Below are 25,133 nucleotides of genomic sequence, written 5' to 3'. Positions count from 1 at the left end.
CAGGGAGACTCCCAAGAGCAGGCCCACATCAGTGGATAGGAACACTCCCAAGGACAGTGAGAAGACTAAGGCACCTACTAAGAGCAGGGAGACTCCCAAGAGCAGGCCCACAGCAGTGGATAGGAACACTCCCAAGGGCAGCGACACACACAGGGAGCAGGTGTCTGCTGGAGGCAGGTGCACCACAGACGACAAGTCTGCTGGCAGGAACAGGGCGGCGAGCAGGGCACAGGCTACATCCAGAGACAACACTCCACCTAAGGATAAGGCACATCCTACGGACAAGGCATCTAGCATGGACAATGGCGCAATCAAGGACAGGCATACTTCACCCCTGGCTGCACTGAGGCTGATGTTTTCTACTAAACGCCAAACTGATGTCTTCGCGGCGGAGTCCCCCCATACCTCCACTCCCATCCAGGCCAGTCAGAAGCAGAGGAGGGTGTCCCCTGTTGTTGCATCCCCCATTACACATCATTCCGAGTCCAGGCGGCAGGCACAGAGCAAACGACAAGCAGGCTCCAGCACGTCCCCCGAAACCAGATCCCCGGCAGCAGTTGCTCCACCTATGCTGGGTGGTGATTCTTTGGAGTCCCCACCACTTGGCAGTCCTGTCCTGTCCAGGGTGCACTCACACCTCCCTAAGAAACGCAGACACACACCATTGACACCTGCAAACCCCGATTTGGCTCTAGGTGAGCTATCCCCAGCTCCCAGGCCCACCCTGCCTCCTGGCCCATACAGCCCTGTGGCTCATCATTTCAGTTGTCCCAGTGGCGCCGGTGCAGTTGACTCTCATGTATCAGATGGTGGCACAGTGTCAGTTGTGCCCTCTCCTGTTGCAGGTCCTGGCAGTGTATCTGGGTCTATGGCTCACGTGTCAGTTAGAAGATCTGTGGCTGTGTTGCACACTCCTGTTTCTGGTGCTGGCAGTCTGTCTGGGTCAGTGGCTCACGTGTCAGTGACTACATCTGTGGCTGTGTCTCACACTCCTGTTGCTGGTGCTGCCAGTGTGTCTGGGTCCGTGGCCCATGTGTGTGTCACTCGGGCTGTGGCTGTGTCTCACACTCCTGTTGCTGGTGCTGCCAGTGTGTCTGGGTCCGTGGCCCATGTGTGTGTCACTCGGGCTGTGGCTGTGTCTCACACTCCTGTTGCTGGTGCTGCCAGTGTGTCTGGGTCCGTGGCCCATGTGTGTGTCACTCGGGCTGTGGCTGTGTCTCACACTCCTGTTGCTGGTGCTGCCAGTGTGTCTGGGTCCGTGGCCCATGTGTGTGTCACTCGGGCTGTGGCTGTGTCTCACACTCCTGTTGCTGGTGCTGCCAGTGTGTCCGAGGCAGGTAGTTCACGCAGTCCCCCCTGATTCTGTGATGTGACGTGCTGTACACTTCACTCAAATGTTAATTCACATGGTGTGTCCATTGAGAACTGCGTGGCACTCTTGTGGTCCCTGTGACGGGTTGGTAGGGACACGTAGTTGTGCTGCCTCTGATGTACCTGCTCTGTACTCTACAATGCCCTGTTGATGCTCTGATACTGCAACCTGCCCTCTCGTTACCTGCCTCTGATGTACCTGCTCTGTAATGCACAATGCCCTGTTGATGCTCTGATACTGCATGCTGCCCTCTCGTTACCTGCCTCTGATGTACCTGCTCTGTAATGCACAATGCCCTGTTGATGCTCTGATACTGCATACTGCCCCTCTCACGTGCTGCCTCTGATGGGCCTGTTCTGTGCAATGGACTGTTGATGCACTTAGCCCCTCTCACGTGCTGCCTCTGATGGGCCTGTTCTGTGCAATGGACTGTTGATGCACTTTGCCCCTCTCACGTGCTGCCTATGATGTACCTGCTCTGTACTCTACAATGCCCTGTTGATGCTCTGATACTGCAACCTGCCCTCTCGTTACCTGCCTCTGATGTACCTGCTCTGTAATGCACAATGCCCTGTTGATGCTCTGATACTGCATGCTGTCCTCTCGTTACCTGCCTCTGATGTACCTGCTCTGTAATGCACAATGCCCTGTTGATGCTCTGATACTGCATACTGCCCCTCTCACGTGCTGCCTCTGATGGGCCTGTTCTGTGCAATGGACTGTTGATGCACTTAGCCCCTCTCACGTGCTGCCTCTGATGGGCCTGTTCTGTGCAATGGACTGTTGATGCACTTTGCCCCTCTCACGTGCTGCCTATGATGTACCTGCTCTGTACTCTACAATGCCCTGTTGATGCTCTGATACTGCAACCTGCCCTCTCGTTACCTGCCTCTGATGTACCTGCTCTGTAATGCACAATGCCCTGTTGATGCTCTGATACTGCATGCTGCCCTCTCGTTACCTGCCTCTGATGTACCTGCTCTGTAATGCACAATGCCCTGTTGATGCTCTGATACTGCATACTGCCCCTCTCACGTGCTGCCTCTGATGGGCCTGTTCTGTGCAATGGACTGTTGATGCACTTAGCCCCTCTCACGTGCTGCCTCTGATGGGCCTGTTCTGTGCAATGGACTGTTGATGCACTTTGCCCCTCTCACGTGCTGCCTCTGATGGGCCTGTTCTGTGCAATGGACTGTTGATGCACTTTGCCCCTCTCACGTGCTGCCTATGATATACCTGCTCTGTACTCTACAATGCCCTGTTGATGCTCTGATACTGCAACCTGCCCTCTCGTTACCTGCCTCTGATGTACCTGCTCTGTAATGCACAATGCCCTGTTGATGCTCTGATACTGCATACTGCCCTCTCGTTACCTGCCTCTGATGTACCTGCTCTGTAATGCACAATGCCCTGTTGATGCTCTGATACTGCCCTCTCGTTACCTGCCTCTGATGTACCTGCTCTGTAATGCACAATGCCCTGTTGATGCTCTGATACTGCATACTGCCCCTCTCACGTGCTGCCTCTGATGGGCCTGTTCTGTGCAATGGACTGTTGATGCACTTTGGCCCTCTCACGTGCTGCCTCTGATGGGCCTGTTCTGTGCAATGGACTGGTGATGCACTTTGCCCCTCTCACGTGCTGCCTATGATGTACCTGCTCTGTACTCTACAATGCCCTGTTGATGCTCTGATACTGCAACCTGCCCTCTCGTTACCTGCCTCTGATGTACCTGCTCTGTAATGCACAATGCCCTGTTGATGCTCTGATACTGCATGCTGCCCTCTCGTTACCTGCCTCTGATGTACCTGCTCTGTAATGCACAATGCCCTGTTGATGCTCTGATACTGCATACTGCCCCTCTCACGTGCTGCCTCTGATGGGCCTGTTCTGTGCAATGGACTGTTGATGCACTTAGCCCCTCTCACGTGCTGCCTCTGATGGGCCTGTTCTGTGCAATGGACTGTTGATGCACTTTGCCCCTCTCACGTGCTGCCTATGATGTACCTGCTCTGTACTCTACAATGCCCTGTTGATGCTCTGATACTGCAACCTGCCCTCTCGTTACCTGCCTCTGATGTACCTGCTCTGTAATGCACAATGCCCTGTTGATGCTCTGATACTGCATGCTGCCCTCTCGTTACCTGCCTCTGATGTACCTGCTCTGTAATGCACAATGCCCTGTTGATGCTCTGATACTGCATACTGCCCCTCTCACGTGCTGCCTCTGATGGGCCTGTTCTGTGCAATGGACTGTTGATGCACTTAGCCCCTCTCACGTGCTGCCTCTGATGGGCCTGTTCTGTGCAATGGACTGTTGATGCACTTTGCCCCTCTCACGTGCTGCCTATGATGTACCTGCTCTGTACTCTACAATGCCCTGTTGATGCTCTGATACTGCAACCTGCCCTCTCGTTACCTGCCTCTGATGTACCTGCTCTGTAATGCACAATGCCCTGTTGATGCTCTGATACTGCATGCTGCCCTCTCGTTACCTGCCTCTGATGTACCTGCTCTGTAATGCACAATGCCCTGTTGATGCTCTGATACTGCATACTGCCCCTCTCACGTGCTGCCTCTGATGGGCCTGTTCTGTGCAATGGACTGTTGATGCACTTAGCCCCTCTCACGTGCTGCCTCTGATGGGCCTGTTCTGTGCAATGGACTGTTGATGCACTTTGCCCCTCTCACGTGCTGCCTCTGATGGGCCTGTTCTGTGCAATGGACTGTTGATGCACTTTGCCCCTCTCACGTGCTGCCTATGATGTACCTGCTCTGTACTCTACAATGCCCTGTTGATGCTCTGATACTGCAACCTGCCCTCTCGTTACCTGCCTCTGATGTACCTGCTCTGTAATGCACAATGCCCTGTTGATGCTCTGATACTGCATACTGCCCTCTCGTTACCTGCCTCTGATGTACCTGCTCTGTAATGCACAATGCCCTGTTGATGCTCTGATACTGCCCTCTCGTTACCTGCCTCTGATGTACCTGCTCTGTAATGCACAATGCCCTGTTGATGCTCTGATACTGCATACTGCCCCTCTCACGTGCTGCCTCTGATGGGCCTGTTCTGTGCAATGGACTGTTGATGCACTTTGGCCCTCTCACGTGCTGCCTCTGATGGGCCTGTTCTGTGCAATGGACTGTTGATGCACTTTGCCCCTCTCACGTGCTGCCTATGATGTACCTGCTCTGTACTCTACAATGCCCTGTTGATGCTCTGATACTGCAACCTGCCCTCTCGTTACCTGCCTCTGATGTACCTGCTCTGTAATGCACAATGCCCTGTTGATGCTCTGATACTGCATGCTGCCCTCTCGTTACCTGCCTCTGATGTACCTGCTCTGTAATGCACAATGCCCTGTTGATGCTCTGATACTGCATGCTGCCCTCTCGTTACCTGCCTCTGATGTACCTGCTCTGTAATGCACAATGCCCTGTTGATGCTCTGATACTGCATGCTGCCCTCTCGTTACCTGCTATGTTGTACCTGCTCTGGTGCCCACTTTGCCCATGTTCACACATACACTGTGATTTGACCCCTATTATTTGACAATAAAGGTAGTCTATCAAGTCTCGTGGTCTGTCGTTGTCATTCCTGCTTGCGTACTGCTAATGTGTATTCGTATATGCTTCTCATCAGTGGTTTCGGTAACATGACACTCCCCCTCCCTACGTCACGTCCCTTGCTGGTATTCCCCTCCAGACAGCCAATGGTTTGTACCTTACCTGCGTCGTCGTCCATAGTAGGCCATGACTAGGACGTGGTGGATCGCGAAGAGCATCGGGAAAGCGTGTAGCGCCGGGTCCATGGTGGTGGTCAGCTTGCGGTGGGTATCTCGGCTGTGTCACCTATGTTCGCTGTGGGGATTCCGCCGTGTTAAGACAGGTTGTTTTTCCGCAGCGGTTTTATGTGTGTTTTCCGCCATCTTGATTTGGGGGACGGTCTTCGACGTCAGTGCGTACGGCGGAGCGTCCGGATGTGTTCCGTCCGCCGCGTGGTCGTGTGTAGTTGGCCGGCGGAGCGTGTTTTTCCGTCGCGGACGGAAATTTGAAACGTTTTCCTATCCTGATATGGCGGACGGAGTATCCGCGGCAGGCGGACACGGAAAAGGCTTTTTCCGCCTACTCCAGGGCCGCGGTGGCTCTTCCGTCCGCCATCCTGATCGACCCCTAGGTTTCTCCAACTAGTAGCTTGGGAGCTACTGAAAGCTCTCCAGCTACTTGTGAGTAGCTCTCCTGTGTGCAGCCCAGTGTACTAAATTAGAAGCTTTTGCTTGATTGGCTTAACATATCTGTACCAAAATTGTAAATTGTGCGTTTGAGATTAATATGTTTGTAGTTCCAGAACTCATAATGTAGTGTAGCTCCTATTTTCCCAATAGGCTCTGCGCATTGGAATAATACCTACAGCAGTAAAGGCCAAGACCAGACGTTAACTAGGTCTACTACTGTCGATACTAGACTTAATTTTTGGGTTTGCCAGCGTAGCTCAGAGTTCGCTAGAAACTTTCTCGAATGTTCAAGGAGGAATTAACTTCCCTGATTAGACAAGAAGGGATTTAGTTTCTGACAACCATAGAACATGACAACTTTGCTCTCCCCTAATCAAGAGTCAATCTCGAGAGTCGTGTGAGCACAAGGCAATTATTTTACTCAGTCAGTACGTGCATTCTTAGTCTCATCAGATTGTAGAGAAAAGGAAGAGACGGGCGTGTTCAATAAAAAGGTGTTATTTATTGATCAGTCTCTTTTCTCATACATGAGAAATGGATCGATATTATTGCAATACTTATAGTTAAGTAAAGTGCATACATTAAAAGCAATAGTATAAAATAATACTGTAAAACATTGATATGGTTTCTGAGCCATATGATGTTTAAAATGATTAAAATATATTTACATACACATATACATTTGACTAAACGTACTCAACTGGTGTTTCTAAATACGCCTACCCCGTGTACCTGACCTAAGTCTAATGCGTGGGCGGGAATAGAAAGTTACAGTTTAAGTTAAGTTTGTTTTTGCCAAGTGAATAACTAAAGAATTCTCTGTGAGGGGTTATTCAGTTCTGTACCTGGAAGTTAGGATGAATGAGGAATGGTATCTCTTTCTCTGCTCTCGATATTCCAGGCTGCCTGCGAGGGATGCCCAGAAACGCCGGTGCTGGATCTCTCGGCTTGAGATAGCAGCGCGTCTCTCAGCGCGTCAGGAAGGCGGGGCTGCTGCCAGCGGGGTCTGCTTCTGCTCTCGGCTTCGGCAAGTATGGCTGCTCCGTCTTGTCACCACGCGTGTGTTTGCATAGGGCAAGATCGGCAATATTTATACCTTAAAGGTGCCGAGATTGACGTAAGGATGGACATAGATACGTCAATAAAGATGTCATACGACTTGCTCGTTAGCACATTCTTTACTAAAGTTCTCTGTGAAATCAAAACAATGGCCGCACGGATTTTCCAGGTTGTCATAGGTTTGATTTGTTATGAGAACGTCGTATGCCTTATCAGGGGCTGGAGGAATGTCGCTTGTCTAATTAGATCTCAAGCGTTATGACCTAATCAGATAACACGTTCCTGTGCCGTAGTGTGACTGCGTCAGATAACGGTATCTGCATCATGGGGGCTGTTCTTGCCTCATGGGCTGACTGTTAGTTAACTTGATAGTTAGTTTAACCAGAATAGGGTCAGGAATAGGGGGATCGATTCAGAACCTATAGGAATACATGACACCCACTCCACGCTAACTATGGACATATTTACTAATCTATGCATAGTATAACATAGTACAACATACTATAGAGTATAGTGTATACCTTACCACTCCAAAATACATAAATGCATTTTGAAATTTTCAAATATACTGAAAAATTGCAGTCATATATATTGTATGCACTTAAGCTATGAATTAAATGCAAAAGTAAACACGCATTTGTATGCATTATTGCTAATTTGGTATTTGAAAAATACACATGAAATGGCTCTTAATATAGCTATACAGAAAGGAAGTTCGAGACCATCTCATCACATAATAAAATATTTGTGAACATCCCAGCGGGCAACTAAAGTTTATAAAGTATCTAAAAATAGAAATCTTAGTTCTCTAGGAATAGTTTCTTACTTTAAGCAGAAGATAAGTGTCCCGAAAAATTTGTGAAAAATAATTTGGGGCTGCTAAAAAATTGTTGTCCGTGAACTGGTGGGAAGAATTGTTCATGTGACTTTATTTTTAAAGTTGAAGGCCGAATTCAGGGAACGCCGTGTGCGAGCTTGCTCAAAAGTCTCTATTTCTGTTCTGGAGAGAACATCATATCATTCAGGCTTTCGAAAAAACTGTCAACAGCTTCATGGGAAAGTTCCACTAAGTCGGAAATAGGGGTAACCATGCATTCGTGCGCATGATTGTCTGCATTGACATTCTGATTCGCATTGCTGACAGAAGGTCGTACCTGTTCGATGCTGCTTTCATCTTGAACTTCACTACTCTTCAATCGCAGTGGTGAAGATTCCAGGAATGCCGTCATCAGGATTGGCAGCCTTTGAGGGCAGCACAAAGCGTGAACCTTGGTAGGAACCAACAGTGTATCTGCATCCACTGGCGCATCCGATTGTAGCGTCAGACAGGTGTCTAACACGCATTCTTCTCCGCATAGCAGACACCTTAGTACAGGTAAAACACATCTTTGCCACATTGGTCGAAATGATAGAAACCAAGTCATGTTTAGGTCTCTAAGCCGGGAGAGTCCCAGGATTTTTGATATCCGGTCCCGGTATCCAATGGCTAGGATCATATCTTCCATTGTCGCGAGAGTTTGATCTGTGACATGGGTTGCCATAACGAAAAATAAGGACTAAGAATAGGATTCCTGCAATTAGTCCCAGGATCAGGGGAAGTCCGCCAAAAATCGAATGGACGAAATCTGGAAAAATACCCAGTATGGCTTTGAATGGTGTTAATGCCATCGAAAATACTGTCTTAAATACCCCTGAGATCCCATTGGTATCAGAAATATTTAAGATTTCGCTCAGGATTTCCGCGAAATGTACGGGGGAATTAGTTGATAATAATGTATGTATCTCTGCAGTCGTCCTTGCGACTTGTAGATCATACGTTTCTTTTGATGACGTGAGCCGTGTAGGCGTCTGAAGAAGCACTGTTTTCATTCTGCTTAAAGTATCTATTCGAATAGAAGTAATTTTCAAACTGGGCCATGCCCTTGCCTCCCTGTCTGGAAAGGAGCTGGGTAATAAAGAACGTCCACAGCACTTGACCTTTGCCGTCGTAGTGACTAGATAAGGAGTCCCGGGCATAAGACTACAACATCTGCGGTCTACAATAAGAATGTAACTCCCATTATAGAGTCTTTGAAAGAATGGTTCTATTTCAGTTGCAGGTGCGCCTTGCTGGTGACATGAAAGGTTGTATGAATTCCCTTCACAGGCTCCGTGCAAACTAATACCGTTACACAGAAGCGTGCCGCTTAGTGACATAGCACAATTGTTGCCACTAAGAAACACTTTCTGTCCTTTATTACTGACACATGCATGTGAATAGGGCAGGTTCCAAGTTGTTTTAAGGTACCCCTTTCCCAATTTCTCGTACATGCCAGCCTGTATATATTTTTGGCAGTATTGAAAACTGAAGGTTGAGATTGGAATATTTATGATTCCGTCGATTATCCATTCACTGACAGGTCGTTCTGACATTGTCATTGGTAATCTTTCTAGTTTTTCAATGCTCAAGATTGTATAATCAGCACCCTTTTGCGCCATACCGATTTGTCTATCAGTAAGGTTAAAGATTTGGAATAGTGACGTTGTGTTGATTAAACGCCAAGGCACATAGCCTGAACGCAGATTTTGTAACGTCCAGCCAAGCTGTACAATGGAACGCAATTGTGACTGACCATGTTGTAATAACAGTAAGTCTTGCGATAATATATCGATTGCTGAAGACACAATGCTGTCCAATGAAAAAATTCTGGAGGACAGAGTCATTAACCCATTGTCCACTACAGATAGTGATTTTTCCAAATTAATACGGTCAATTTCCCGTATTCTTTCTGCTGTCTCAATTTGAGTAACCTTCCAGGCCTCATTGTATGCTGCATATGCAGAGGCTGCTATGAAACGCTTTTGACGCTGTTTGCGTGGTCCCATTATGAAATCACGCAAGTCAGCACCATCAGTAAGTAAAGTTAGGTGTTGCTTAATTTCAGGCAGTGTGGAAGTTTGTAGCCATTGAAGGCATAATTTGCCCACACTGTAGGTTGTTATTATCCCTGGGTGATGTCTTTGGGGATATCTAGGGTCTGGCCTGGTCATTTTGAAACCCTGTGTTTTATTCAGGAATCTATCTTGACAGTTATTTGTATCTGTGGGCCAGATCAACCATTGTTTCCAATCAGGATGTGTTCTGTTTTGGTTTAGTATATGGTTTACGTCTATCTCTTCATCTGTATCAGAGCTATTGCTAAACATTGTTGGCTTTGGAATAGACGGTTTAATTAAATCTTTGATTTTGGCTAAGCCAAGACAGGTGGTTTGTTGAACAGTGTCATTTAAAAATATCATTTGTTCTGGGATCATGCAGGCTCTAAACAAAGCTTCTATACCCTGTACTTGCCATTCTTTTGTACCCCAAACACTTTTCAAATCAACATTTTTGTCCCAATAATCAAATCCAAATGTATTCATTTTTTCAAAGAATGAATCTGAATATATCAATTTTGTGTTGGTTATCATGGTTTTCATCCCTGTCTTGTTTGACAATTTAAAATAAAATGTTTCAGCATTACTTATGTTAAAACCTGAAAAATATGAATATTTGTCATATACGGTTCTAGAGCTTCCTTTTGGAGGTGTAGCACAATGTTCCCATTGATTATAACTTAAAACATTTCTAGGTTGTGCAGATTTATGTAAAAAATGGTTACCATAATGGTTATAGCAATACATACTATCATAATTTGTAGAACCTTGCAAATAATCATGTTTTGTAAATTTAGCAGACATTACTAAGTCAGACATCATGTTGTTAATACTTTCGAAGTCCCAATCATCAGCAAATGAGTTTGGTTTTGCAAAGTCACTCAAGGAGATCTTGATTTGGTGTGGATATTTCAGGATCTCGACCGGACCGTAAATTTCATAGTCAGTGTTGTCCCAGGCTACCCCACCAGGTATAGGATTGGCTGTGAAGTTGGCTGAAGAAAGTTCTTTTTTCTCGACGTGTGAAGATGTGTGTGGTTTGAGGACCAAGTTGATGTTCTGACTTGCTGTGTCCATTTTAGCATATTTTCCCTCAATGAAGCGTCCCAAAGTAAATACCATGATGAGCCAAAGTATGAGGATAAATGCACCAAAACCCACCCAAAATTCAATCCATGGAGAAACCAGATATGTTTCTTTCAGATGTTTCAAAAGTTCCTTAGCTTTGTCTTTAAAGGATTTTGATGATGGCTGTGTCTTAGATTCACTGAAGCCGTCAGAGGAATCATCGAAGTTGATGAAGTAACCGGATGCAGTTCTGTCAATTGTTCCAATTGGTTCAGGATTTCTGTTTTTTGCATTTTCACTTGGTACTTCAGTATAGATTGGTGTGTCTCTGCTAAATGTCTTTATTTGGGTTTTAAGAGGTCTGAGTTCTATTGCATTGTTGCATAGTCCTTCTTGTTCTTCTTTAGGCGTTTCGAATGTGATGAGCCTTTTTGTTAGGACCTCTGTGCTGGTAGCAAACCTTGGTGTTCTGCTACTTATTGGGAGTCCACTTGGCCTACTGTTTGTTATCGGCCACATGTTGTGGTTTTACCAGGTCGATGGATACAACTCGGTTCTCCTTTTTACCAGCAAGTGGCGGTAGTACAACTGATCTTGTCCTGTTGACAGACAAGACAGGAACTGCTTTTCTGTAGGAAGGCCCAAATTCCTTCTTTACCGCGATCTTTTCCCTGACTAGATCCCCGACTTTTGGAATCCAGACAGGTCTTGCTGGGACAGGTGGTGATTCTTCAGTGGTCGTTGGCTGTTGTTTCAACTGTATGTTGCTCAGGTCTTTTCTTGTTTTGTTTAAGTCCTGCAAAATAGCCAAACGGTCTTTGACATCAAAGCTTTTTTCTTTAACCACTGAAGTCTGATTATCAAGGTCAGAGATCAACATCCTAGTTCCAAATAATAATTCGTACGGACTGAATCCCTTCAGAGAATTTCTTGGCAAGTTATTTAGACTACGTTGGACACTTATTAGATGTTTGACCCACCCAGCTCCCGAACCTAATATCCTTTCCATTATAGATTGCTTTCTGCCTTGGTTTTTTCTTTACACCATCCAGTACCCTCAGGAAGGAAGTGAGAAGATTCCCGCTGGGCTGTGCTCATTTGGCCATGTTTCCCCCCAGGCTGGTGTGCCAGAGTGAAAACAATGGTCGAACGTAGCATGCTCTTAGCGTATATGCCATTTAGACTCGCAAATCTTGTATAACAGTCCGGACGTCAGCCGAGTGCTGGTGATCTACATTATAAGTGGAAACTAGCCTGTATATGTTAATCGCAAGCCCTGCTTTTTATTGGTCATATTATCTGCCTTGATACGACGAGGTATTAAACTGTTTCTCTCCCCACTGCGATCTCTGTTGCAGTTTGGGCAGTTTTTTACAAACATGGTGTAATGCAGGCTCATGCCTGGCCACCAGTACCGTGATTGTAATTCTTCCAGAGAATCTTTTAATTCAAGGTGTCTGAGACCCTCGCCCATGTGTGCGTCTGCGATTAACAAGTTTCTCCTGTCCATGTTTGGCATTACTCTATCCCCCACTCCAGGGATTCGAGCAAAAGGGACGGAGTTCGCATCGATTATGTATGTATAATTGAGTGGATAGTTGATCGGTAACGCTGAGCAGTCGCCTTTTGATGACGTTTTCACCGCCAGCATCGTTTCACCGTCAATGTATTTTAATGTACGCTTTTTTCGATCTACGGGAGCCGGTTTAGTGGCTGCCGCTGCGGCTGCTTCAGCCAATGAATTCCCCACAACGTGAACGCCATCACGCTGATGACTCAGTGAGTGTGTCACGTGAGTCTTTGGTAGTTCTTTTTTCAAAAGAGCTACTTGTTCCCAGAGCAGTTTCTGCTTTATTGGTGCATCTGTGTCATCTTTGTAACCGTTTTGAATCCATGTCTGCAAATCCTTGTTATATGCTTTGACGCAGTAATATGAATCTGACACTATAAGTGTCGGGAATTCGCGATCCGCATTATCTAGCGCCATTTTCAAAGCTATTATTTCAGTTTGTAGTTCTGAATTAGTTTCTACTGAGTGTGATTTTGTTAATAGAGGTCTTAGTTTACCTCCGCGCCACACTTCTTTTGTAATCTCACATGTGGGGTTGTATGCTTGTTCTCCCCAAACGGAGGGTTGAGCATGTCCGTCTGTATAGATTACACAGGCGTAATGTCGTAGAGGCAGAATGTCGATTGGCAGAGGATACGTTTTTTCATACTTTAGATTTTTTAATTCTTCTAGTTCTTAGAAAATTGTCAACCAGGCTATACTTGATAATTCATATCCTACGTACAAGACTGTCAGATGGGCAATTCTGGATTTTTTAAAGTTGAATTTGTAACCCTCTGCAGCGAACCCAAGTATTATGGTGTTCACCCTTTTCAAGTGAGTCTCCAAGTCATCATCTGTTAAGTAAATGTCATCGACATAAGATAATGCTTCATCATCATATAGTTGTAGTAATTCTGTTACTCTCGCTGAGAATACCCCCGGGCTGTTCTTGTACCCCTGGGCTAACCGACAGAATTGCTTTTGAGTGCCATTTACTGAGAATGCAGTTAAAGATCTGCTCTCTGGTGCTATGTTTTGACAAAAGAATCCATTGGAGATGTCCAAGGTTGTTTTGTATTTTTTGCGCACTATGTTATTCATTAGTGCAGCACTGTGTGAGTTTTGCACTGCAAAGGTTTTGCAACATGTGTTAAGGTGTCGGTAATCCAAAACTAGACGATATGAATTGTCTGGTTTGGAGACCGGAAACAAAGGATTGTTCATTTGTGAGGTGCAAGTTTCAATCACCCCCTGGTATTCTAGCTGATCTAGTATTTCATTTACCTGTTTTTTAGCTTCTTGCTTAATTGGGTACTGCCTTTGTGCAGTAGGTTGTGATTTTAACTGGATTTTGTGAGGAGGGGAGTCCTCATCCCATCCTACATGATTTTTATATAAAGCAGGTGCTAAGGCCACTGCCCACTTTCTAGCAAGTGTGTATTTTTTATGAATCGGGATTTGATTCGAGAAGGCAGGCATAATTACTTCTTCGCCATGAGGGCACTCCCTGACAAACTCTGGTGGCCAGTCTTTTTCAGCTAGAAGGATGTCATAACCCTTTGAGAGGTTATCCCAAAATAGTCCCCTTATTTTCCTAGTCTTATCTCCCTCTATACGTAATGTTATCTCGTATATCTTGTGGGGCTTGCTAACTCTGGTGTCTGCAGTTTCCACTTGAAGGTATTCATTCGTGTCCACTGTCTCCAGATGATTCATAAGGACTTTGCGAGCTATGCTCACCTCTGCTGCGCTGTCTAGCATTGTCTGAGCCCATTCTCCGTTTTTCAGTTGTGTCCTCAGTATTCTCGGCATTTTTAACTACCTTGATACTGGCTACCTTCTTTTTTGGAAATTGTAATTTCTTTTTTAGCTGAGCAGGTTCCTTGTCTTTGGACTTGGCGTGCTCTTCTGATCGTCCTCTTCTTTCCGATTTCTGCGAGGAAGTCTGAAAAGATTGAGAGGGACGTGTATCAATGTCTTGATATCTATCAGGTTTTTTAATATTATCCCTATTTCTAAGGTTATATCTATTCCCAGAGGGGTCACTCTGCGGTGACCTCTGTCTTTGGTTTGGAGATTTCTCTCTTCGCCTGGGAGACCTCCCTCGGGACTGGAATTTCTTTTCTTTAGGATTGGATTGTTTGTTTCCATCCCAGTTCTTTTTTGGTGAATTATTATTAAAAAATATTTTTTCTGGACTTGTAGTCAGTTGCGGTTTTACTGGTATTCCACCTAGACTATCTCTGCCTAGTTCTTCATAGGATTTTTCTATGATTCTGGCAATTTCAGCTGGTTGGTCTGCTATATCTGTCTCTTTTAACCTCTGGCGAATCGCCACGTTTGCTGCCTCACCTTTTATGTTGGCTAATAATATAGCCGAGACCTGCTTGAAGTCTTTTAGTAATTTCATACCAAGGGTTAAAGCAGGTTCTGGACCGTATTCATCTTGAATTTGTTTTAGCACATCTGGTATTACCGAAATGGATGGAACACCGTGCGTTTTTGTGTAGATGGAAGCAAAGACTGTACCCCAAGTGTCACAGTCCTCAATGTGTGGTGCGATTCCCATTGGGAGACATATAGTCAGAATCCTGTGTTTTTCTAATGGGGTGGTGTCAGGAAACACCGCCTCTATTTGGGTAATTTTCTGTGCCAACCAGAATGGTATCTGTTCCCGTTTAGCTGGAACTTTACCTAGGCAGGATTGGATGTTCTGTGGTGTAATTTTATTTGTGTTCCCCTGGTGAGGGGTCAGCTGTGGAAGTTTAATCGCTGGCTGAATTGTTGAAGTCCGCATTACATACTGAACTAATTGTCTATGAATTTTTAGTAGTTGTTTTAGCTGTATTAACAGCTCTGCTGCAGGCATTCTTTCGATGTCTGGATGTGGTGTGTATCCGGCTAAGACCGGCCACGTTGCTCCTGGTCTTCCTAAAGGACCGAGCCTTGTAATGTGATTGTTATGTATTAGGGCGCCATCAAATAAGAGCAAATGCTCTTGGAATTTGAGTGGTACTTCCACCTCCTCGAAAGGAGTGTACGTTTCAGGAGGTTCCTCTACTTTGTAATAGTGGAAGTACTTTGTTACAGCATTTGCTGCTGGAAAATGTATCCATGAATAGTATACCTCTGTCTGCCGATATTCGTGTGCCTCGATTACGAATATGACTGTGCCACCTCTAGGTGTCAGTCCATTTTCTATAAGTTTTAAGGTTATAGATCTCCTTTTAATGACCGGAATGAGTGTTATATTCGGGTCTGCTGCTTGCATGGTAGCATCAGCATCTGCGAGTTCAGTTGCTAATCTAACTGCCTCTCTTTCATCATCACTCTCTGCCATTTTACAGACAGGATGGTATTATGTTTGTTTGCAGATCAGGTTTCTTTATGGAAACAGAGATTAGATGCACAATATTTTGGGAATGTTTTTATCCTTCAACGTTGACTATACCAAGAACCATACATAGGAGTTCCCTCCTGCGAGGTTTTGGAGGATATTACCTTTCACCCACTCCAGACGTCTTTGGAGTATAATGGAAAAAGGGGTCTGAGTGAGAAAGCACGACTGAGTTACTCTAAATGTCTTACGTTAGTTTTATCGCCCTTTCCAAACGCGTTGGGCGCCATGTAGTGTAGCTCCTATTTTCCCAATAGGCTCTGCGCATTGGAATAATACCTACAGCAGTAAAGGCCTAGACCAGACGTTAACTAGGTCTACTACTGTCGATACTAGACTTAATTTTTGGGTTTGCCAGCGTAGCTCAGAGTTCGCTAGAAACTTTCTCGAATGTTCAAGGAGGAATTAACTTCCCTGATTAGACAAGAAGGGATTTCGTTTCTGACAACCATAGAACATGACAACTTTGCTCTCCCCTAATCAAGAGTCAATCTCGAGAGTCGTGTGAGCACAAGGCAATTATTTTACTCAGTCAGTACGTGCATTCTTAGTCTCATCAGATTGTAGAGAAAAGGAAGAGACGGGCGTGTTCAATAAAAAGGTGTTATTTATTGATCAGTCTCTTTTCTCATACATGAGAAATGGATCGATATTATTGCAATACTTATAGTTAAGTAAAGTGCATACATTAAAAGCAATAGTATAAAATAATACTGTAAAAACATTGATATGGTTTCTGAGCCATATGATGTTTAAAATGATTAAAATATATTTACATACACATATACATTTGACTAAACGTACTCAACTGGTGTTTCTAAATACGCCTACCCCGTGTACCTGACCTAAGTCTAATGCGTGGGCGGGAATAGAAAGTTACAGTTTAAGTTAAGTTTGGTTTTGCCAAGTGAATAACTAAAGAATTCTCTGTGAGGGGTTATTCAGTTCTGTACCTGGAAGTTAGGATGAATGAGGAATGGTATCTCTTTCTCTGCTCTCGATATTCCAGGCTGCCTGCGAGGGCTGCCCAGAAACGCCGGTGCTGGGTCTCTCGGCTTGAGATAGCAGCGCGTCTCTCAGCGCGTCAGGAAGGCGGGGCTGCTGCCAGCGGGGTCTGCTTCTGCTCTCGGCTTCGGCAAGTATGGCTGCTCCGTCTTGTCACCACGCGTGTGTTTGCATAGGGCAAGATCGGCAATATTTATACCTTAAAGGTGCCGAGATTGACGTAAGGATGGACATAGATACGTCAATAAAGATGTCATACGACTTGCTCGTTAGCACATTCTTTACTAAAGTTCTCTGTGAAATCAAAACAATGGCCGCACGGATTTTCCAGGTTGTCATAGGTTTGATTTGTTATGAGAACGTCGTATGCCTTATCAGGGGCTGGAGGAATGTCGCTTGTCTAATTAGATCTCAAGCGTTATGACCTAATCAGATAACACGTTCCTGTGCCGTAGTGTGACTGCGTCAGATAACGCTATCTGCATCATGGGGGCTGTTCTTGCCTCATGGGCTGACTGTTAGTTAACTTGATAGTTAGTTTAACAAGAATAGGGTCAGGAATAGGGGGATCGATTCAGAACCTATAGGAATACATGACAATAAACAGATGATTTGAGAAATATGGATTTCCAAAATATATTTAAAATTGAAATTTGAGTGATAAATCATGCAGGATTGGAGAGGCTTACTATTGATATTATTATCTTGGTGCCAGAGACACTTTAGCTATGGATGTCATGTATTACTCATGCAAAGGTATTTTAAATTGATATAGTCTTTCTAACAATACCACTGACAATCCTTCCTGATGCACTGAGTTGATCACTGCTGATTATCGTTCAAGGGATGGCCACCATTGTAATCTTGTCTGACGTGGTCATTATTACAATATCAATAGAGTATACCATTCCGATGATGGTCCTAGGTAATCTATTGCATACCAAGATCAAACTTAGGGCCTGAGTACAGTTTGGTGGTGATGGTTCCGCTGTCGAAACAGCATTGGATTCACCACCTCCCTGTTAGCGATCCGCCTGCCCTATTTTGATGCATGCGGTTTCATAGATGAAAGACTGCTGTGGCACAGCCACCAGGAATTCTCAACCACAGCGAGATAGGCCAAAGTGTCTGTCAGAGGGCGGACAACCAGTGTTTCCGCTGGCCCAATAACAATGTGCCTTCCTACCAACGTGACTGTGGCGGTCAAACCGCCTCAGCTGGAATGGCAGAAAAGGACAGATATATGTCTGAAACTCACCTGAACTCAGCTACACATGTCGATGCCACCATGAAGCCAATCTTACACATCCTGCCACTGCTGCTGCTTGATGATGTCCAAAACTAACATCGTTGTGGATGTAACCGACGGTAAGTCACAATCTACCCTGTTTCCTTTGACTTCCCCGTTAACAGATTCACAGGCAGGGACATCGTGAGGTGTTTGGGTGCCCTGGTCCAAACCTATTTAGTGGGTCCCTGTTTAGAACAGCTTTGAACGTATGATCTAAATGCACCTCCCTGAAGCCCTTTTTGGCCAGATCACTGACACTGCAACGGCACAGCCTTCCAAATGTCATAAGTGTTTACATCAAATATTCATGGATAGTGCTGTGTGTTTTTAATATAGCAACACAGCAGCAGCTCCTCACTAACATTACATCAAGTAACCTTTGTGACACTCTCCCATTTCCCACATGTATGTCCTGTGTTGATATGAAATAAACTTCAGTATGGATGTTGCATGAAACAGAAACACAACTTCTCAGCAAAATTTCTGTAATAGACTCTCACACTCAGCCACATTACAAAGTAGATTTGGAGAAATGTTAATTAAACCAATCTATTGAAGAAGTATTTCAAGGTCATCATAGCAAGACTCTCTGTAGAACGGGGTTGGCTCAATCAGGGGGCACCCTGAACGTCTGGCTCCCTGGACCAGAGCCAACTTTTCCAATGCCTCTAAACGTCACTGTGCACAGGCCACTAGCTTCAAGTATATCAGGGATAACCAATGGCATCACCAAGTGCCATGCATATGTGTGTAATGTTTAAGGCCAAGATATAAAAACAAACACATCAATAACAGCATTCTTCTCATACAACTAAAGTAGATGCAAGGTACACACATAATAATGGACACGTCTAAAAACATAAAGCAAAAAGGTTTTACAACTAACCAGCCTCCAGATGTGGATAAACAAATAACTAACTTGCACACATCAAATACATATCCAACATATATCATAAGGAGAAGTATAAGCAAAACGATGTAGATATTGCTCAAGACAAGGTGAAATCTTACCATGAGAAAAAACACCCTAATCAATATCTGGCCCAATTTTGAATCATCCCATATACAGCCGGGGCCGCTGCAGGTAAGTGGGGCTGGCTCGGGGGGATTTCGAGAGACGACCACAAGGGAAAATTAAATAAATAATTAATTTTCCCTCCTGGTCATCTCTCAAAATCCCCCCCAGCCAGCCCCACCGCTCTTACCTGCAGCGGCCGCGGCTGCCCATATATCCTTCTATGCAACATTTCCCCTTGCCCTTTGTGAATCCTGCACTGGTTCCAAGCTCTAAATATACAAACCTGTTCATATTGGTCACCAATCAGGGGGAAACAAACACACCTGTAGGCACACATCCCGATGTATCAAATCACATCAATTAGGTGGTACAAGTGGTTGAGACTATAATAAATATTTGCACATAAAAATGAATCACCCACACATACTATATCAAATTGTGCATTTACATAACAAAGTACACTCTTAAAATATGTGAAGCATAACCTGCCATAATGTGTAAACACAATAACATTGTGTCACAATTTAATCTCTCCAACATTGAAGGTTCCCAAAAATAGCTAGGGGAAAGTAATGCCAGGACTAATATGTTCACAAACAAAGCAGATTTTGTTTTGTCCAAATAAACACAAAGACTAAACATAACCAGAGGCCAGTGACCAGTCCATAGAAAAATGGTGTGGCATAGCACACTGCAGTGTCACAAAGCTTGCCCTGACTGACACTGCTTGTAGTACATTTGTGGATATATATTGTGCACTTGTATCTTACAGACACATGTGGAGACCACAATGGGGATTATTGGTGAATGTTGGACAGTAGACAATTATTATGTGAATGCTGTGTAATGCTTTCTGAACTATTTATGTTTTGTCACATTACTTTTGTATTACTCTTCATAAATGCAATTGGAACACTGTGACCAATGTTCTACATTGTTTTCACTCCACACACAGGTACGGTGGGCGAGGTAAGAAACAACAGCCTCCAGTGTACTACCCATTTCCAGACCTTCAAACCATGAAAGAAAGGGATGTCATAAAGAAGTTCCATTTGAATAGATAAACAATACAGGATTTATGACATATGACCTACTTGTAGGACACCCCCGCGCCGCACGGCCACCAGCTGCTGCATGTGCCCCCTCCGCCCTCTGCCTCGCTGCCCAGCTGCTGCCACCCGACCACGCCCCCTCCCTCGAGCCTCGAGGTCCGTGGTAGCTCCTGTGCCCAGCTGTCTTTCTGTTAGGCTTAAGTTAGATCTGTATTGCTTTATTCTGTGTAATATTGTCTTTTTCCTTAAATTGTCAGCATTGTAGTTTCTGTCCCTCTGTTCCCTCCCCGCTTCCCGCCACCGCCGCTAAGCCCCGCCCCTTTTGCCTTCTGTATCCCTCCCCGCTCCCGCCTCCCAGCTGCCCCGCCCACCCGCGCACTTCGCCATATATGGCGACCGTGCGAACGCGCAGCGTTGACGCGCAGCGGGCGCGCAGATTGTGCGCCGAAGGCGCGCCAAAGGTAAGCCCGTCTGCGCCCGTCCGCGACCGGATCGCGACCAGCGCCAGGACCCCTGGCCCCCACCGACGGAAGCCGACCCGACGAACCTACAGCGCCGTCGATCTCATCGCACTCAACACCGGCCGCATCCCAGGATGTCACCGAGCCGCCCCGAAGCACACCCACGGACCCTTCAGCTGCCACGCCTGCAAGTTCACCTGCATCCGGACCTTCCCTGCACCCGCCAAGCCGAACACCAGCAGCACCCACCTCAAGTGCATCCTGCTCAACACCCGCTCCGTCCACAGACACGCCATCGAACTCTGGAACCTCCTAGACGCCACAGCCCCTGACGTTGCCCTCCTCACGGAGACCTGGATGAACGCCTCTTCAGCTCCCGACATCGCCATCACTATCCCAGAGGGCTACAAGATCATCCGGAGGGACCGCAACGCCAACCAGATGGGAGGAGGCATCGCCATCATCCACAAGAACACCATCCGCCTCACGACCAGCACCGACAACACCCTGACCACCGCCGAACACCTACATTTCCAGATCCACACCAACCCGAACACCACCCTCAGAGGCACCCTGATCTACCGACCCCCTGGACCACGCACACAATTCAGCGAGGACATCGCCGACTTCGTCAGCCCGCATGCCCTCCCCTCCGCTGACTACATCCTCCTGGGGGACCTCAACTTCCACCTGGAGAACAACAACGACCGCAACACCAGCACCCTGCTCGACAACCTCGCCAATCTTGGACTCAAGCAGCTGGTGTCCACCCCCACCCACCTCGCCGGACACACACTCGACGCAGTCTTCTCTTCCAGCGCAGACATCGACTTCAGCCACGCCACAGAGCTTCAATGGACGGACCACAGCTGCGTCCACTTCACCTTCAAGAGAACGACGACCCACCACCACCAGCAACAGGCCGCCCGCAGAAGCTGGAACAAGATCACAGCAGACCAGCTCGCCACCTCCCTGAGCCAGCACCCTCCCGCCAGCTCAGCGAACCCCAGCCAGGCCGCCGACAACCTCACGAAGTGGATCAGCAACTGCGCGGACGAACTCGCCCCTCTGAGGACCCCGCCCAGCAGACCCGGCAGCAAGAAAGCACCGTGGTTCACCGTCGAACTCAAGAGCTCCAAGAAGAACTGCCGAACCCTCGAGAAAGTCTGGAGAAGGGAACCTACACCGGACAACAGGACCTCCTTCAAGCTTGCCACCCGGAAGCACCACCAGCTGATCTGCGCCGCCAAGAAAACAGCATTCAAGGATCGGTTGGACAACAACGCACACAACAGCAAGGAACTCTTCAACATCGTGAAAGAGCTCTCCAACCCCAGCGCAGGAAACAACGACATCACCCCATCGCAAGACCTCTGCAACTCCCTCGCTTCATACTTCCACAACAAGATCGCGGACATACACAACAGCTTCAACAACCAACCAACGCACACCATGACCGAACAACCACCCCCCACCACCACCCTCCACGCCTGGACCCCGATCAGCACCGAAGACACCATCCGCACGATGAACTCCATCCACTCCGGATCACCGACCGACCCCTGCCCTCACCACGTCTTCAACAAGCCCGACGCTGTCATCGCACCCCACCTGCGAGACATCATCAACACATCCTTCGACACCGCCACCTTCCCTGAGAGCTGGAAACACGCCGAACTCAGCGCTCTACTCAAGAAACCAACAGCGGACCCCACCGAACTCAAGAACTACCGCCCCATCTCGCTCCTCCCGTTTCCTGCGAAAGTCATCGAGAAGACCGTCAACAAGCAGATGGCCGCCTTCCTCGAGACGAACGGATCCCTCGACCCCTCACAGTCCGGCTTCCGAGCCAATCACAGCACCGAGACCGCCCTCATCGCCGCCACCGATGACATCCGAGCCCTGATGGACAACGGAGATACAGCGGCCCTCATCCTCCTAGACCTCTCCGCGGCATTCGACACGGTCTGCCACCGCACCCTAGTACAGCGCCTCAGCAACATCGGAATCCAGGACAAGGCGCTGGAATGGATCATCTCCTTCCTCGACGGAAGAACACAGAGAGTCCGCCTACCACCGTACAAGTCAGAGGCCTCCGAAGTCATCTGCGGCGTCCCTCAAGGATCATCTCTGAGCCCCACCCTCTTCAACGTCTACATGAGCCCCCTCGCGGCCATCGTACGCAAACACAACCTCAGCATAATCTCCTACGCCGACGACACCCAGCTGATCCTCTCCCTGACCAACGACCCCGCCTCCGCCAGAGCCAACCTGCACGAAGGGATGAAAGAGGTAGCCGAGTGGATGACGACCAGCCGCCTGAAACTGAACTCTGACAAGACGGAGGTCCTCATCCTGGGCTCTTCACCCTCCGCCTGGGACGACTCCTGGTGGCCTCCCGCCCTGGGCACCGCACCCAAACCGACAGACCATGCACGCAACCTGGGCTTCATCCTGGACTCCTCCCTCTCCATGACCAGGCAAGTCAACAACGTCTCCTCGGCGTGCTTCAACATCCTACGCATGCTACGGAAGATCTTCTGGTGGATCCCCACCGAGACCAGGAAGACCGTCACCCAGGCCCTCGTCACCAGCCGACTGGACTACGGCAACGCCCTCTACGCCGGTACCACCGCCAAGACCCAGAAGAGACTCCAGCGGATCCAGAACGCCTCAGCCAGACTCATCCTCGACATCCCACGAACCAGCCACATCACCGGACACCTGAGAGACCTTCACTGGCTCCCCGTCAACAAAAGAATCACCTTCCGCCTCCTCACCCACGCACACAAAGCCCTACACGACCAAGGCCCGAGCTACCTCAACAGCCGGATCAACTTCTACGCTCCCAAACGCCACCTCCGATCAGCCAACCACGCCCTCGCCGCCGTCCCCCGCATCCGAAGAGCGACTACAGGAGGAAGGTCCTTCTCCTACCTGGCCGCCAAGACCTGGAACTCCCTCCCTCCCGACCTGCGCCTGACCCAAGACCACCTCTCCTTCAGGAAGAAGCTGAAGACCTGGCTGTTCGAGCAGTAGCGGCACCCCCCCCCCCCCCCCCCCAGCGCCTTGAGACCCTACGGGTATGTAGCGCGCTCTATAAGTGTCATTGATTGATTGATTGATGACATCAGTTGGAGCCTGATCTCCTTCCTCAAAACACTAATCCCATAGGCATCCCATCAATTGTGAAACTTATAGTAATATTTAATTTTCTGGCCACAGGTTCCCTTCAGTACACTGTGGCTATATCTGGTGGTATGTCACAATCAATGAACAGGGGTGTACTATAAAGTGTGCTTTCAGCAATGATGAGACACACTGACAGTAATACATCCAGTTCCCCATATGTGGGGAATTAGTCAATGTGAAGGTGTACTTCTACTGGTGTAGTCACCTCTCACATGTGGTTGGAGCCATTGATGGCACCCATATTGTCTTAGTACCACCACAAGCCACAGAACAAGTTCACTGTAACACAAAACACTTCTATTCTAGCAACATGCAAGTTGTCTGTTTACCGGATTTGTATATCTCTAATGTCTGTACCCGGTTCCCAGGATCAGCCCATGATTCCTTCATACTGCGGAACAGCCCATTCCCCAGCTGATGTCACAACTACTACCGGAGAGGGCCTGGCTTGTTGGTAAGTATGATCTGTCCTAACTTTTTTTGGGGGGTGTTTTATATAGCGCAAACTTGACCCACATGGGTTATCAGAATGCTTTACATAGCACCAGTTACGTTACATGAGGACACATATTCATTTTTTTTAGGCACGGTGAGATTAAATGATTTGCCCAGAATCACAAGATGTTCAGCGTCATTGTCGAGACACAAACCCAGTTCCCCAGATTCGAGGTTAACCGCCCTAGCCGTTAGGCCAATTCCTCTCCTCTTTAACAGTTATCTGTTAACTTTGTGTGGGTAATGTCAGGTAGTAGAATCAGAAAGGGTGTAACTTATTGTTGCAGTTATATCTGTTTTCCATCTAGGAGACACAGCGCATCCCAACAGTTCATGGTTTTTGACACCGCTGAGGAATCCAACTACGCCAGGGAAAGTCCGCTTCAATGAGGCCAATGGAAGAACACGGTAGCCAGTAGAGCGGGCCTTTGGGCTCCTGAAGGCTAGATTCAGATGTCTGGACAAGACTGGGTAAGCCATCCTCTACTCACCTGGGAAGGTGTGTCAAATTAATGTGGCCTGCTGCATGCTCCACAACACCCCCGTGCGATGGAACATCCTTTATAACACAGAGGATGGAGACCATGAAGTGTCACCGGGTAAGGATCCTGAAATGCCATATGATGATGATAGTGGTGAAGAGGAAGGAGCTGACTTGCATCAATATCTCATTTGCAACTTCTTCTCATGAGTGTAAGTATTTTGTGAAATGTCATGACTTTGACTATTACTGCAATTCTTGTTGGTATGATGTAAGGAGTATGTTAAGGTAAGATGTTAGGAAGGGCAAGCTCTGGAAAATCCAGCTGAAAGGTGTTTGCGGAAGTAGATTTTGACACATGGTCATTTTGTTTGTGTTACTTTGTTTAGCCATCACTTTTTGTCATGGAATGTGTTCTCCAGAAGTTGACTATGTGATTTGTCTTATATGTATGGTTTGATAGCTTGTGTCCTTGTTCTGGTCTGTTTTAGTTACCTTCACCATGGCATCTTCATTTGGACATTTCAGAGTTGTGG

Source organism: Lissotriton helveticus, chromosome 12, assembly GCF_964261635.1.
Source record: "Lissotriton helveticus chromosome 12, aLisHel1.1, whole genome shotgun sequence".
Taxonomy (NCBI): Eukaryota; Metazoa; Chordata; class Amphibia; order Caudata; family Salamandridae; genus Lissotriton; species Lissotriton helveticus.
Note: the sequence above shows the minus strand (reverse complement) of the source record.